Source organism: Nelusetta ayraudi, unplaced genomic scaffold, assembly GCF_046127955.1.
Source record: "Nelusetta ayraudi isolate G7.1 ecotype Tasmania unplaced genomic scaffold, CSIRO-AGI_Nayr_v1 ptg000127l, whole genome shotgun sequence".
NCBI lineage: Eukaryota > Metazoa > Chordata > Actinopteri > Tetraodontiformes > Monacanthidae > Nelusetta > Nelusetta ayraudi.
Genome location: NW_027466177.1, coordinates 177,442 through 194,262, shown reverse-complemented (window position 1 = coordinate 194,262; position 16,821 = coordinate 177,442). Strand labels below are relative to the sequence as shown.

Below are 16,821 nucleotides of genomic sequence, written 5' to 3'. Positions count from 1 at the left end.
AATCAATAAGGTAGTTAATAAGCAAAATCAGCAAAACATCAAATAATCATTCCATTGATTATTCATTACTCCGCTCGTGAGGGTTTACAATTACTAAATGGATTTGTCAAAGGACAAGCCGGGTTTGCTGTTCCAGCCTGGGGACTAATTCGCAGTTTTAAAATTAAGCCGGCACTTTTTGCAGTGCAGTGCGAGGGGGCTGCTCACTGAGAGGCCTCTGCAGTGCAATTGGGCAGACATGCAACCAATCGGAGGATTGATTGCACCGTTGCTGGCTACTGGTTTGTTTTTTTTTGTTTTTTTTCTGTAGCTTCCAAAGACTGAATAGGGAATTTTCAAATTTGTGTTTTTCACCACTGATGTCGTCGAAACAGCACCACATGATTCATTTTCCCTGGAAAATCAATACAGTCTCGGGATGAGCAGTGCGGTTACAGCCTCCTGCAGAAACGCTCATCTCTAACGTCATCAAAAAGGGAGGATTTTCTGAGCCAAGCTCCTTAAAAAAAAACAGGTTAAAACAGGTACATTGGAATTCCTTGTGCGTTTCCCTGAGTCAGTTTAAGAACCCAGTGAGTCTAATAGGGGTGTAGCGTTGGCTCTGGTTATTCCGGGGAATCATTAAATAGGATGCAACGGAGACAAACAGCCCTTCCAACATTTTTCTATTCCACTACTAACGGACTGTGTCAACCGAGGGACGACTACCGGGCGGCGCCCTTAACCGCACTCGATTGGTTTTCAATGGGCGCCACTTTCCGCTCATCGTTCCCGTCCTGCGATTACTGTGGAATTATCTCGCCCGTGAATTCTTTCATGCTCGCAGCCATGTCTGGCCCTGGTCTGCGTCAGTCACCAAACAAAGTGGAAGTTGTGAGAAAAAAGGAGGGAACGGAAGAAGTTCAGAGGAAGGGGAAGCGCTCTTATCCCTCCGCGCAGCTGCTGTCCCTGGGCGCCAGCGAGGGAGGCGGCGCAGAGCGCGACGTGATGTCGCCGCGCAGCGAGTCGTGAATCAGTGGTTGAAAAAAAAAAACAAGACTCCGGAGTCTTTGGGCTGAGTTCGTGACTTGTTTCAACTCCAGCTGCGCCTGGCTGTGAACGGGCGAATCACTCAGCAGATTCTCAGTGAGTGACTCAAAAACCCACCCAATTCTCTTCGGGTCGGGCCGAGTGGCTCACCTGAATTTTGAGTCGGGAGAAAGAAGCGAGTTTTCCCATCACTAGTCGCGAGGTGCCTGATCCATAAATACCACCGCTGCTGCTGCTGCTGCTTCTGCTGCTGCTGACTCAGTCTTTAAGGAGAGAGAGAGAGAGAGAGAGAGAGAGAGAGAGAGAGAGAGAGAGAGAGAGAGAGAGAGAGAGAGAGAGAGAGAGAGAGAGAGAGAGAGAGAGAGAGAGAGAGAGAGAGAGACTGCTCTTAAGAAAATTGAGACTCGTTATGATTAAAGAGTCGCCAATTAATATTTTTCACACCAGAGCCCAGTCGCGCTCTGCGCCGGGGTCCTTTAAGACATTCCACAAGGACTCGCTTTTTTTTTTTTTTGTTCCATTTTTTTTTCTTCAATAAGTGATGTGCAATTTTCAAGAGCGCCAAAATCCTCTCCGCTGAGACATCTTTCACCGTCCGCCTGATAAGTGATCATTTGTTCATCACCTTTTTCTATAAAAGAAAAGCGCAATAAAGAGGCGGAAGGCTGAGTCTGCGTTTTTCAGAGCCATCCATTGGGGGTTGCGGGGGGAAGGAGGTCGGCAAAGGAAAAAGCCCTCGGGTAATGATTATGTCACAAGTTATTGCTCTTTTTGTCCTTCGTTCCCTTTCTGTCTTTTCCGCCCTTTCTGCAGCTTTGGCGAGCTCGCCAGCTGGAAGTCGCGGGGGGGCTTCACAGCCGACATTTTCACGTCCCGCCGGCGAAGACGAGGAGCCGCCGGCCTGTTGTTGTTGTTGTTGTTGTTCTCACAAACGAGGGAGACGGAGAAGCCGGAAAGGCCGGCCGGACTTTTTTGCGCTTTGCCATTGGGGCGGGTTCACGCCGAGGTCGAGCGGTAAATAGAGGCAGAGTGTCGCACAGAGAGAGGAGGCAGGTGACTGTTTGTGTGTTTGTGTGTGTGTGTGTGTGTCATTTAAAATTTGGCAACCCTCTGAAGATGTATATGAGTGTCAGGTACGCCGCTCCTGGAAAGCCCTCACTCGAAAATGTCACACTTTGATCACAGATCCGGCTTCCAAATTAAAAGTGATTTTTTTTTTTCTTTTCTGTCTCCCTCTCTCTCTCTCTCTCTCTCTCTCTCCCTTCCTCTTGTACCCACTTTGAGTCTCAGCTCATCTTTGCAAGACTTCCGTCGCAGGAAACCAATTTATTTTCTATAACTCGCGAGACAAATCAAATCGGACCCCCCCTTGCCCCCCCCGTCGCCGTCCTCTGCACCCGTCGTGAAAGCGCCGGCGATGGGATCTGAGGAAGGAAGGGCGAAGCGAGGCAGGAAGTTAAGGTCGGCGTGCTGTGAAGAAAAAGGTCCACGCCGGAACGTACGCGTTCTCCCCGTCCGACCTATATTATCAAACTTGTGTTTTATGCACTCCGCACTGCGATCACCTCCCCAAGGGGATGCAAAAGACAGCGTCGTGAGGGTCGCGGAAGGGAAAAACGCTCCATCACCGTGGGACAAGGGAGGACGAAGTTGGAGGTTGCGCTATTTTTCTTGTGTCCCCACGCCGGGAATTATGCTGCCGTGTGATCGGTGGGACTGTGGCGTGGCAGCGTACCGTAGGGGCGGGAAGACCGGGTGATTGAAGCCAAACGAAGGCCCGCGTGGGCTGGTCAGCGAGTGCAAGGAGAAGTGCGACTTCAGGACATGATGTTCCAGCTGGGTGTCAGACCCGAGTCAACAGTTGGTTCTCCTGCGGAGGAGGTGTTGACGGATGCTTGACTCAGTACGATGCGAACTATAGTGCAGCTCCTCGCCATGCCAGCTAGCCAACCAACTCTTCTCGGTCTTGGGTCTTCTGTGCACTGCACCGTCCCTCCAACCCCTCTAACAGAGAAAGAGATTTTGTTTCTTTGCACCTCCAAAGGTTGTTGTTCACAAAGGTAGGAAAAGTGTCAAAAGGTCACGCTGTAAAAAGTGGATTTCATCGGAGGTTTGTCAGCAAGCTAACTGGGCGTTTTGGCATCTTGAAACCGGCCCTAAATTTGTGTAACGTGGACTCCCCTGAACAGTTAGAAAGATAGATAGATAGATAGATAGATGGATAGATAGAGGTTTAGCCATCAGAGGGTCACTGGAGTGTCCAATGGCACGGCGGTAAATAAAAAACAAAAAAAGCCAAAGAAGGGACAGACAAGTTATTCATCATTTGGAGCCACAGACCCGACGCGGGTTACCGCGAAAACAATCATCCATCTTGAAATTGCTGCCGTAAAGCAGCTGCGTCCCCCAGCCCCCAGCGCCGCCCCTCCCACCCCCTGCATTTGGTGATTTACCGGCCGTTTCCCAAGTGGACGGCGGTTTTAAATGATTGATTCAGTCGCTATTATTTATTATTCAAACACAATTTGCCGCGGCGGAGGAGGAGATCGGGCTTCTTTAGCCATTATCGCCTTCATTTGTCTTACGCGGGGCTTCTCTCCAGCTGCTCCGTCTCGCTGATGAGCAATGACGTGGGGTTCGAAGTGGGATTCCCGCGTCTCTGCAGACGTCCGATAGCCCGAAAAAAAATCAGACCAACCTTCCCGCCCCCGCCATGTCTGAGCAAATGGCACATTTAGCCCTCTGTTTGCAGCCCCGTGCACATCAAAAAGTCAGCCGTTGGCTTCATGTTAAAACTGAAGCCTTTGTCGGAACGTTCTGTGACGGGGTAGAGTGCCCTTCGTGACATCACAAAGAACCGATTTCCACCAAATATGACGTGAAAAGTGGAGCGAGCTAAAGAAAGTCAGTGGTTTGTCAGCTGGTGGCACATTTCCCGAAAAGAGACGCAGCAAAATTAAAAAAGTAGTCGGGATGGAGACACGTGTTATTGTTGGGGAAACATTGTCGGAATTCATTTTGCACGGACGCGAGACCTTTAATTATCCAGCCACCACTTCAGTATGTGTAGTAAACGAACCCTGAGCCCTGGTCTGAAACTCTCACAATGTTTGCATAAACCCACTGCATCTCATTTTCCCAGGAAGCGGCAAATCAGCGAGACAGTTTCCTTTTTTTTTTTCTTTTTTTTTTTTCGGTCCGTTCATTTATTTATTTTCTTATTTCACCATTTCGATTCTAGTAAATCCAGCACGCTGGGCCTTTTAACCCGAGCATCTTCAGATGCAGCGATTATGTAAATGAAAGACTCGACGGCAGCCGTTCTCCCACATTGGCACAGCTTAACATATTTTTGCAGTCCTTTCATTGTCTCTTCATGTTTTCACACACACGCACACACACACACACACACACACAGAAGCGGAGCCTCTGTCCTTCCTCTCGGTTGCGCTGACGGAGACAAGCGGCACAGATGGACGCCCTTCTGTCGTAGCGTTTTTGCGCCCTGGCGGCGCCCCCTGCCAATCGCCGCCGTGTAACCACCCCCCACCCCTCCCACCACCAGACCCCCACCCCTCCTACACTCACTAGCTCCTGCGTAGCGCTGCTTCAAAGGCCACGCTTGTCTTTGCATTTCTTCGTGCAAAAAAAAACAAAACAACCTGGCTGAGCTTAACCGCAAAAGAAAAAAGAAAATAAAAAGAGAACAGCCTGAAGGTCTGGAAGGGAGAGTCCTCCTGATCCACTGGGTCCGGTTAGCCAATCCGCCCTCGGTGCTCTGCGGCCGAGTGGCAAGAGACCCTCTGGATGGACCGTGGCTCCGTTGGCTCTCAAGGCTGCTGGATGCAGGGGCGCTGTTTAATATGCATGGGGCTGCCTAATTACGGCCCCTCTCGCTCTAATGATGTGGCCTTGAGTCTGGCTGCGCAGAGAGGGGGGAAGCGGGGGCCCCCTTCAAATATGCAGGCACAAACACACGCGCCGGCGCCAGGCGCGCCCACACCAGGGCGGATCAGTCGGCGCCAGCACCCTCAAAGGAGCACATCTGCACGTTGGCTGGCGTGATGTGTAGGTGTGGATCCGCACATGCGGCCGCCGCCGATACAAGCAGGAAGCGACAAAAGAGAAATGCTGGCGGGCAGCAAAACAAAAAAAAAAAACAGTGACTGTTGATGGTTTCTCAATGAGAGATTTATGCAGATGGTATTTGACGGTTCGCCGAGGGAGCGACTCGACCAACTCGCCGGACATCGGACGCGGCCCCGGAGAAAATTGTAACGTCGATTAGCGGATCAAAGCGGCGCCGTTCCGGGTTTTTCCTGGTACGAGATGTTCTCTCGCTTTGTTCTACCCCCCCCCCACCTCTCCTCCTCGTACGTGGTGCGGGCGTCATTATATCGACCTGGCGGCCCCCGTGGCGGAGAGGGGTTTTTTTTCACCCTCAAGTCTCGCCTCCACCTATTAGCGAGTTCCCATAAAGCCCTTTAATGCGCTTTAAGAAGAATTTGTCTTCCTGGGAGCGGCGTCATTCGACCCTGACTCCTCTCTCAGTGAAGTCACGGTCGCTCGAGGTGGTTTCGCTCTTCTTCTTTTCTTTTTTTTTTTCTTTTTTTTTTTTCGAAGAATAGCTTATTGTTGACGCATTAGGTTAATAGCATTTTGTCTTGTTCTGGGAGCTGCCTTCCCCTCGCGGCCGTCGCGAAACGTCAAAACCTTGCCGTTTTACATTTTCGTCTTTAAAGCGACCCCTGCTGTCTGCCGCCGCCGTCTTCATTAGTCCGGCTGATGGATCGAGGCACTAAAGCGCCGAAAGCGATTAAGACGGCCCGGACAGACGGGTGACATTTCACAGTTGAAATCTCCTGCAAGACCTCCAGGAAGAGTCTCGCGCGTTCTCGTCTTTCTGTTCACACCGAGCCGACACTTTCTAATTCACTCACAAGACCGAGCACAACAAGCGCGAGCTCCCTCGGCACTTTTGTTTTCTTTTGCTATGCCTCACTCTCTCTTTCTCACTCTCTACACACACACTAACTGAAGTGCACACTCCAAAGGCAACGCGAGAGCTCGCTGTGTTGGAGACATTAAACACATGGAAGCAAAATATCCTGTTTGAGCCGGGGCACGCTGACATATCGCATGCAGCTCCTCACTTTGATGAGTGCCCAGCTGAATTTTCTTTTCTTTTTTTCTTCTCGTTTTTTCAAATACTCCTCAGCAAAAAAATAGAAATAAAAACAGCAGCACATCCAGGCCTTGCTATGTGTTTCATTCTGGGGGTTCCTACTCTCTTGCAATATTCAGAGCAAATTAATACTGCACGCAATAAATACATGAATGCTTAATGGATATTCCTAGTTTTACACGGCCAGAATTTGTTCTGATGAGAGCTCAGAATATTTGTCGGATATCTGGCGCAGAGACGCGCCGCGGGTTCCCTACAGAGAGCGCTAGCCCGGCGAATTCGCAGCCCTCGGCAGGGGGCGCTTTGTGGTTTTCGCGCGGCACCGTGTCTGAGTGGTGGGGAAGGTTGCGCCTTTTCCCGGAGCCGTGTCTCGGCCCCGCTGCGCCGCAGGCGGTTTTCACGCCCCGCAAAATGGATCAGTTACCCCCGGACGGAGACGCCCGTGCAGCTGCGCGCGCTCTGAATTAACTCAGCCTGACACATGACAAGAGGACTACATAATTTAGGTTGCACCAGCTTCCGTTCTTGATGCGTTTCCTGTCAATCTTCCGAAGAAATTACACGTTACACTTTCCTGCGTTTCTATTTTGACTGCAACTCTTTTTTTATCTCAATGGAGAACAGTGGTTGAAACAGTGGAGAATATTGTTCTCTTGGCCCTAATTGAATGGGTAGCTATTGCTACCGCCCTCATTTTAGAGACCATGTGCCAATGCATACAGTTTGTGATGTCATCAAGGGCATTTATTCCTCTGTGACACCACTCTCAGGGCTGTGACAACACCTCCAGCCAGACGTCCAGGTGAAACGAACCATCTTGAGACGTAAAGGTGGAGAGTACAGCCAATCTCAATCCTTTTTTTGCAGGAGGCTTTAAACAGAGGGCTCTAAATATGCTGTTTTCTCAGTGTGTTTTTTGTTTGATCATTGATCTTTCTGCTCCACCAGGAGTCCATTGGGGGGAAAAAAAATAATGTTCAATTGTTGTAACAGGGACCTTTAAGTTGACATTCATTCTCAGCTGAGCAAAGCCAAAAAACACAAACATATCATTATTGATTCTTATCCTGTAATCGTGTCCATAGTATCCCATGAGTGCGCCCAGCGGTGTGTGTTGAGTCTCTGCGTCTTTATTTTGCGACCTTGCAGTTCACCATCTGAAGACCAGAAGCCTCGTTAGGTTTGCTGATCCCTGTTTCGCTGTGCCAAAAACAGTCCTTTTCATTGGCCTTCTCACATATTTTGACCATTTGGTACAACACCACCACTGAAATAATTAAATCATCAACCAACGTGGCTTCAGGGAAATTATGTAAAAAGAAATTTAAAACGTCTTTCAAGCTGTGCAATCTCATTTTAGAGAACAATTTGGCTGGACCGTGAGCGCCGTGCCTGCCAATGTTGGCGTCTCATGAATAAATTAGATTTACTGTGATTAATATTTAAGTAGCAACGTGCAGCGCACAGATTAAGTCCAAGTTAGCTCGTAGTTTAAGCATTATGATTTAGGTAAGCGGATTCATTCGTTTTTTCGCGCCCATGAGCGTGCGGAATTACATAAGAAATCCCAGACAGACCAAACCAGCACGGTTCAATAACTAATTTAGCAAAAAAAGCCAATAAAGCCGGCTGCCTGGTAACGTTGACTTTTATGTGTTAACAGCCCGTGTTTACAGTGCTTTTCTTCGCGGGACTGAACAAATCTGTTTGCCGCTTGTAAAATCCAAATCCCTCTATTTTCACAGCTTCACAGAGAGCAGACGGCCACAGCGTGTCATAATGGGCTGTAAAAAAAATAAATAATGATAAATAGAAGCCTGCATTCAATGCAGTTAATCAAGAATGACTTGTAGATTGGAGCTTGAAAGCCACCACAACAAACTCAACGTTGGTGACATAACAGGCACAGGAAGTGCCGCAGTGGTGCTAGTTAACATTAGCGTCCGCTAATGTATCTTAACAGCTGTTCCGCTTTAGCGAAAGCAGAACAGTTCATCCGAATGTGTCTGTGGGATAAAATGTTGCTCGTGCCGTCTTTCCTGGTTATACGTTCAAAATCAGGCGGAATAGGGAAGAAGCAGCGACACTTTAAAAGCTTCAGCGAGAGCAAAAAGAACACACGGGGTGGCCCACAGGCGCACGCTTCGCACCCATCGCCACGCCTGGATAGATTTTGTCGGTTAAACTGTGCGCAGTGATCCGCCTGCGAGCGCTCGTGACCCTGTGAAGGTACGAATCTGAACAAGCTGCAGTGGAGAACAGAGAGGAGAGGGAGGAGAGGAAAAAGGAAAGGCCCAGAGACGGACGAACTCGGTTTAGCAGCCTCAAGGAGTTAAGCCCAACATCACCTGCATCCGCTGTGCGTGGTTCGATCGCTATACGGCTGTCCGTCCGCCAGTGGGAAATATCATATCGTGGCAGTCAGGCACAAACTTTCGACTAACTCACGTGTCTATTTGCATCTGTTCCGCCGGATACGTTCCTACCTCCCTCCCTGGATTTTTTTTTTTTTTTTTTTAGCGCTCCAGCAGATGTTCTTGTGGCCATCATCAAAGGGTTTTATGCAAGCTGGTTACAGCCAAAGAGTCTCCACGAGCGGATAAACATATTCAGAAATGGGCCGCCGCTCCGCTCCGTCTGCAGCCCCTCGGTGAGGTCTGGTCTCCTTTGCTCCGTGGCTTCACCTGTGTGTGTGGAGAGAGAAAGATAGACTCACTCGAAGCCCGTTCTGCTTCACACTGGAGCTGTGGGTTTTATCGGAAAATCAACAGCACCGTTATAAACTCCCACGGCCTCTTTTTTCCCGGACTCCTGTCCGTCATCGTTTTCTCTTTCTGCTTCTCAAACAATCGGGACAAGCTGACTGCACCACTTCCAATTAGGCGGCAAACGGCTTTGTTTGTTTCTGACTGAACGTTTGATTGGAAGCTCCCGACGGCGCGCCCGACAAGCTGCCGGCCTTGCGACCCGACCTGGCCGTCGCCGTCCAACCCACTGGAAACGTTCCGTCTGCCTGTGACAGCAATTCATTACAGGCGGGCGGGGGAACCGGGGGAGTGGCAAGGCCGCCTCTGCCACCACCAGTTTCCTGCGTGGGAGTTGTCAGCATGAAGGACAGAGCAGTCGGCCTAATTCAGCCTGTCGTCACGCAACCTTTTCCATTCATTTGTGGCCAAACCATTCAATGAGTGAAACCCCCCAACCCCTTCGCAGACGGCCGCCACGGGTGCATTGGCAGCGGTGGGGCATTGGGTTGATTGAATCTACTAAGATTTTTTAAAGAGGTCACAGAGCAACGTGGACACCGGATGAGAGGAGGGAGCTGTAAATAAAAATACAACAAGAGCTTCTTTGATTCATCTCTTGATTTGAGCATTTGTCGTTTTTGCTCGGAAAGGACATTTCCTGCGATCACACCGGTTTTGTATTAGCATTATTTAGTAGTGCTTGCAGTGTATCATAGAGGGCTTGTAGGGCTGCTGTAACTGCGCCTGTGTGACATGCAGCCGGTGTGCTTTTTCAAATAAAAGGAAAATGTTTAAAAAAAAAAAAAAAAAAAACTTCAGAGGAAGAGCATTTCCTGCGTAATACCGGAATTATTCACTTCATCAAACGGTTTCATTATTATAGAGGCTGTTTAACAACTTCAACATTTTTTTTTTTCATCCCATTGCCGGAGTAATTAATGTTTTCTATTAGCTCGCAAGAATCCTAATGAAAGCGACACGGGTCTATCTCCCTCCAGTCCCTGCTGTTCTTTTTCCTCTTCTTCTTCTTCGTCACCGTCTTATTTCTGCTGCATTTATGATGAGCTCTCAGTGGAAGCACAAGATTGATTAAAGCGCCTGGACGGTCTGTGTGTGTGTGTGTGTGTGTGTGTGTGTGTGTGTGTCCCACAGCACAGTTAAAAATCATTGATTTCCTAAAGCGCCGCGAAAAGCGATTCCTTGTCCTGGCTGATTGTTCGTCGATTCCAATTCGTTGATTATTTCGATTCATCAAAAGCGTTAGGACAGTGTTTCTCAAAGTTGGTGGCGTGTCCCCCCTGGGGGGCGCATAGTCACGTCTGGGGGGGGCGCGAAACCCCAGGCGTTATTTGCACAGCAAAAAAGTGAAAGGAGTGTTCTTGTTTAAAAAGTAGTGTTCAGGATTTGATGTCGCAAAGAGTGATTTGCTAAAGTTGTTTATTTGTACAGAGTAAATGATTTCATGAATGAAGAGAAAAGTGAAATGAATGTGAAATGAATGTTCATGATATAAAAAAAAAAAGAATGTTGGTTTTGATATCATGAAAAATGTTCTTCCTCCAAGGTGGGGCGTGACAGAGAAAGTTTGAGAACCACTGTCCTAATGCCATGCAAGTCTATGGGGTCAAAAGTCCAACTTTGTCCTAGAGACATGGGGCCACTTGCAGGTTCATCGGGATCCCTCAAGACATAGCCGCGTCAAACTTGGGGCTTCTAGCCCCATGAAAAAATTTCTTCCTCCAAGGTGGGGCGTGACAGAGAAAGTTTGAGAACCATTTGGCAGCGTGGAGTGTGGGTTTTGCAAAGAGAGTTCACGAATTGGACACAGACGTTTTTGATTTGCCTGCATAGTCTGTAGTATTTTTTATCCCCATTAATACTGCGGCGACGGAGGCTCTGCTGAAATCTGCCATTTATAACCTATAATCGTTTGACTCTACCTGCAGGAAGCTGCATGTGTATTTTGGCTGTTGCAGGAGATTAGTTGCCCTTCCCTGATCGAACCCTGCAGCCACTTTTACTTCTCGCTTTGAATTTCAGGGAGTCGCGTTCAGGCCTTCGGCGAAAATGCGCTGAGCTGCTGCCATGTCATTGCCCGCCTAATGAAGTGGCCGCACGCGTGCGGATCTTCTTGTGTCGAAAGGCGTTCACGCCCTTTAGGAAGTGTGAAAACGTGTGTGGTTTGTCATTCTTTTCATCAGTCGATTCCAGCTCCCACTTGGCCCGTCAAAGTCAGTCTTTTGCAGAGCTTTTCTTAGCAGAAACAGCGTAACGGTATATTTATTGTTCATTTAACCTTTATTTAACCAGGTCAGTCCCATTGAGTCCCAGAAAGATTTGTTTTTTCAAGGAAGACCTGGCCAAGATGGCGGCAACACAATTACATTAAAAACAGTGAACACTGAAAAAATTAGCAGACTGCAATAATTTCACCATGGCTTTAAACCTCCTTAATGTAACACGGGCTTTAAGTTGACGTTCCGATTGCAATTTATTCCAAGCGTAAGGTCTTTCGGTATAAATCAGACGTCACCAGCGACAGTTGTGAGCAATTTCCTGACCGCGACAACATTATGTTTGTGCATTTGCCCGTTTCTGAGCACGCACGCCAGCGCACACAAGCGCAGTCCGCGCCGGTCCGGGCGCTCCTATTCCCCGTGGTCTGCGGCTGGCTAAGCCTCAGTTAATTTCGCTAACCACCTTGGCCATCATCTTCACAGTCATCATTAATCATCCCTCTCCTCTCCTTTCCTGTCCTCTCCTCTCCCCGCTCCCCCCCGCCCCCCTCACTCCGCCCCGGCCCCCACTTTATTCTCCCTCCTCCACAGCACCGCGCCGGCTCTCCTCTGTTGTTGTCTCGTGCCTCGGCGTTTGCGCTCGGGCTGCAGCGGCGAGATAACGCTAACGGGGGCTAATGGCTCGGATGCAGTAAAAGTCGTCAGGGAAAGATGTGCATGCAAATTGCACAGTTAATGTGCCCGACACGACGCCGGCCCACGAGTACGTCCAGAGCATAAAGCATTTTTGATTAAATATTTTATGATATTAATCATAAAGAAAATGCAGGAAACTAAAAACCCGACTAATACATATATGAGTCACAACCTCTTTAATGGTTGTATTTGACGACAGCATAAACCGTTTTAATGGCTTTCATCTATTTTGTTCTTGAGCTGCAGAGGTCGACGCAAAAGTCTTCACCAGGAACGACTGGTGCCGGAAAAAGAAGAGGACGAGGCTGAACACCCAGAGATGTCTGACGTGAGAATCGTGAGTGGCTGCGAAAACATATCACTGTTGCGGGAAAAGGAGGTGAGGAAAAAGCACTGGTCAATGCTGTGCCGCTGTCCGTGGTGCTGAAGTAGTTTTTCTGCGGTTTTTCCACCGCATTTGTTCTTGTAATCCTCTTTTGTCATTTATCAGCTTTTTGTATTGATTGCTTCAGGTGAGCCATTCAATATATGAACGCAAACAATGTCTGGCTGATGAATTTGACGACATTTTTGCTTGATATCTGCAGGCATTTTATACTTACAGCTCAATCAGAGCCCGTGTTGAAGACAACCAAAGTTTTAGCATTCAGAAAGACTCAAACATTTTCCTGTGTATTTGTTTTTTTGTTGAGTCAGCGTCCTTCTCCTTGGCGAGGGTTAAAAATGGTTTTGTTCAACTGAAGTTCAAAATTGTTTCCTCCTTCACGCAGACATGAAACGCTGCCCCAGAAAACTGAGACTGTCACACTCGAACGACTCGGCTTATCAATGACTAGGTTAGGACGCCCCTCCCATGGCCCCAACATCACACAGCTCTGAGCCCTGCGGCGCCTGTGGATGGATGAAAAAGCTGTTATTTGGTGGGGGGGCGGGGGGGGAATCAAGCTTTGTTACTTTTTTTCAAAGCATATTCATGCTTTTTTTTTCCCGGGCATATATAAATATCTTCATAAAAAAACAAATAACCCCAACTGAATCCTGATGCACCTTTCTAGGTTTATTAGACTTTCCACAGAGAAAATGTCTCTCTGCACATAAACCCCGGTCCCCCAAAGTGCACTTCACGGTGACATTTTCGCTCACTGAAGTTCGCCCGAGTGAAATGTGGCGCGTGCGAAGGCCACAGCCCGGCGGGGCTGTTTAAGGGTGAGATGATCTCAGCGGGCGCGCTGTCTCTCCGAACATGGCGCGGGGATCCGTCGAAAGGTCGTCGAAAGCCCACCTGGCATTTTAGTGGAAATGATCTGCGTCCTTCCTTCCCGCCGTCCGTCCCTGTCAGGGGGCGGCGGCGGCGGCAGAGGCTCCTTGAACGCCGGCGAAGGACGGCTGACGTTGGTACGCGGGAGGCAGAGCGAATTAAATAAACACGGCAGACACATTAGTCATTTTTATTACCCACTGTGACCTCAACATGCGGTTCTGCTTAGTGCCGAATCGACTATTTATTAATCCACTTCCCTCCTAGTGGTTCCGAGTCTTGTCGTTCCCCCCATCTTTCTGCTGCCAATAGTTTTCTATTGACTTTTTAGTAAGAATTTGGATGAAATTTTGTATTACGGAGAAATCACAGTCGGACGACAGATGATGGACATATTAGAGAATGTATTCTTACATAATCGCTGTTTTATCGCGCCGTGTAGTTTGTCCTTGCGACATATTTTTCTTCTTGTTGAATCAGGGAAAAAAAACAATCTGTGTGGCTGTGAGGCATCTCTCCCCAGCAGAGGTGTGAAGGCCCACAGAAGTGTCACTCCACGGTGTCTGCAGCCCACCCACCAAGTGCTTAATGAGGTTAAAGGATGGAAGAACTGCACAGTGAGTTTAGCCGCGGGGCCCCTTCGTACGCGGAACAGATTGCGGAGGGTCCGCTCGGCCAAATCCAGGGCGCGCGCAAGGCGGAAAGTCGCCGTTTCCTTTGTTCTCCGTCCGTCGCAGGAGGGCAGAGAGGAAGTAAGACATCTTAGAGGTAACATGAGGACAAAAGACGCGCTGTAAAACAAACCAAAAAGCACTCTTCCCGCCACAACACACACCTCTCAGCGCATAAATTTAGTCGAACCAGTAGACAGTCAAGTTCATCGCCAGTGCAGCTGCTCCTTGTGGACGGGGATTAATTGCTGGATGGATGAAGCAGTGGTGATTGACAGATGAGTTGCGGCATCGAAGAGATGAGATAGAGAGAGAGAGAAGGAGAGATTGGGGGTGGGGGGGGCAGTTCAAAGTGAAACACAGTCCATTCTTTAAATTTCCCCAGAGAAATTAGGGAGGTTTATTATCTGGCAGATTGTGATTTTTTTTGGATCCGCCAGCAGTGGCAACGCCAGTGGATTTAAGGACATCAAGAAAATATGATGCAGCGGTGTTTTTTTTTGGCCGCGCTCTCATGGAAACCGTCGGGAGCCATGAGGTTGCTGCAAACCCCCGAGTGCAAAATAAGGGAGACACTACGGAGCTGAAGTGACGCTCGTAAGTAGGAGTTCACCAGCGGCTGCAGGTGCAGAGAGCCTGGATGCAGGCAACTCAGTCAACCGCAGTGCTAGGCAACTAATGTGACGTGGAGAGCAGCTCACCCGCTGCCACTTCAAGCCCTTTCTTGTAAATGTCGCTCGCGTAATGGAACTTAAAAGTCTGTGCGGACAAAAGAGGTGAAAGCACATAAGATTAAAAAGAAAAAGAAAAAAAAATCTTTTTAAAAACATCTATTTCAGTGCGACAGACGGGGCGGGCCTTGGTGGAAGCCATCGTCTCTTCATTCACTCACTGGGCGGAAAAGACTCGAGTCCTGGATTAATAGAATTGACGTGCTCAATAATAAAGTGTGGGCTTTTGTCTGTAGCCTCACAATTGACAGTAGATACAACAGCAAAAAGATGAATATAAAGTGTTTGTCTGGCTGTGAGTGCGCGCGTGTGTGCACTTCCTGCCTCAGGTGTCCCTTTTCCCCCAGACTGATTACAATTACAAATGTTGGCGAGGGCCGACGCAGCACAACGGTGTCTCCGGCACCAAACAACGGACTTCCTTCATTAAAAACTGTGGACTTGTAGATTTGTGTTGAATGAATAATTCCCGCCGCTTCCTCCTCTTCCGCGGCGTTCCGTTCTCCGACGGACGTGCGCGAGCTCTGTGTGCGCGGCGGGTGGGGAGGAGGGGGGCGGGGCTTAAGTGGAGGCCCCACTGTTGAATTCACCGGGGCTGCTGCTGCTGCTGGTGCTGCTGCTGCTGTTGCGTACGGCGAACCAGATAAGCCTCATTTGAATAACTCCCATATGGCTCCGCCGCTTCCGTGTGCGAGTTCAGCCATCAGGAACTCTGCCGTGTTGCAGCTGCAGGAGTCGTGGAGGCGCCCGCGGCGCCCCCCCGCCCGCCCCCCGTTGTTCGGCAATAATACAAGCCGCGGGCCGCTGCTTTGTGTTTGGCTGCATCCCTCTCGCTTTGCTGAAAATTGACCTTTCGAATTCTATTTGTTGAAATTTGGCCGTTGGGAGTTGGGAGTTGGGAGTTGATTGTCCTGCTGCAAAGAAAAAGTGAGCGGCTAAGCTCCCATTCTCGCATCCGATGGTCTGAATCCCACGGCTACTAAATCACTCTGTGTAACAGATTAGCAGGAGCCCATTAGCCCGCAGAGGGTTCTGCTCCCACGTGCGTCACCTGCCGTAGAAACCAGAAACAAAAACGCTTGAGCAGCGACTAACAACAGGCCAGTCCCCGGCTGGAGGATGTAATTAAGAGGAGGACGTGGGAGACGGTGAGTCTTCATCCTGGACATCTCAAGAGGCCCCCTTTTTGCAGCTGAAGGAGGAACGCGTTGGAGGAAGAAGAACAGACAAAGTCAGCGCGCCAGAGGCTGTCCACCATCAGGGCGGTTCATCAACAAGCGTATTTTAGGCTGATCCCGACGCCAGCGGGCGATTTTAAAATAGACGCTGGCTCCAAGATTGCCTCTGCAGCAGCGGCGTGTCTGAAGATGGATATTGTCTGCCAGGTGCCAAGACTATTTTTGGGGGATGGCTGAGACCCTGACTCGTCCCCCGGGCGCGCTCAGATCAGCTTTGTCATCAGGTGTGAGTGTGACTATAACACACACTCACAGGATGTGTGTGTGGGTATTCTGCCAGAGAGGGTGGTTCAAATCAAGGAAAAGAAGCGGGGTAAAAACAACAACAACAACAACAACAACAACGACAACAACGACAACAACAACAGCAGCAAGGTGGGGAATGTCACATTCTGTCACAACTTCAGACGCCTTTGATTTAGTGTTTTGAAAATGACCGTGGGAGGGAATCAACCGGGCACGTCGGTTGGAATGTTTCCTGGAATGAGCCCTTTGCATTTACCTCACGTATCCATTTGGTTAAGAGCCCACAGACGGTGTTTGGAACCATTTTCAAGGGAGAGAAAAAAACTAACTTGAAAGGTGATTGGTCGAGCCCTCTGTCCGTCGCATTCAAGCAGCGATGCATAGTGTTGTCTTGTGAAAGGGCGCCGCTTAAAAATACAGCGGGGGGAGAAAAAAAAAATCTGAGTTTGATGCAGAAAAAAAGTGGTTTGGAGATAAAGGGGGAAAAACGGAGGATGACATCCGGTGCGCTTTTTGCGTTTTCCATCACAGAGGACAGTCTTGCTTTATATCCCCCCTTCACTCCGCGGTCTTTCCACGTCACAGTGGTCGGACTCCTCGGCATGTGCGCCTTATTGCTTCTTTATTCCATTACCCCGCTCATTGCCTTTTTCTGCTTACCTTTCCGTTTCCGTTACGCAGGAAAGACGAAGGGGGGGGAATCGCAGCGAGACGAAATGAATTTCTGCGGTGCGCGAATGCCTCGACACACACACACACACACACACACACACACACACACAC

General features: G+C 49.1%; 1 protein-coding gene across 1 annotated transcript in view; it reads left to right on the top strand.

The window, feature by feature from the left end:
- fbxo15 (F-box protein 15) overlaps positions 1–12,237 on the top strand; it is a 43,444-nt gene extending 31,207 nt beyond the window's left edge. The window contains exons 10-11 of the transcript XR_012929378.1: positions 11,790–11,961; positions 12,135–12,237. The gene's annotated coding sequence lies outside the window, so the exon portion shown is untranslated. The remainder of the gene's footprint in view (positions 1–11,789; positions 11,962–12,134) is intronic.
- Positions 12,238–16,821: the final 4,584 nt, after the last annotated feature.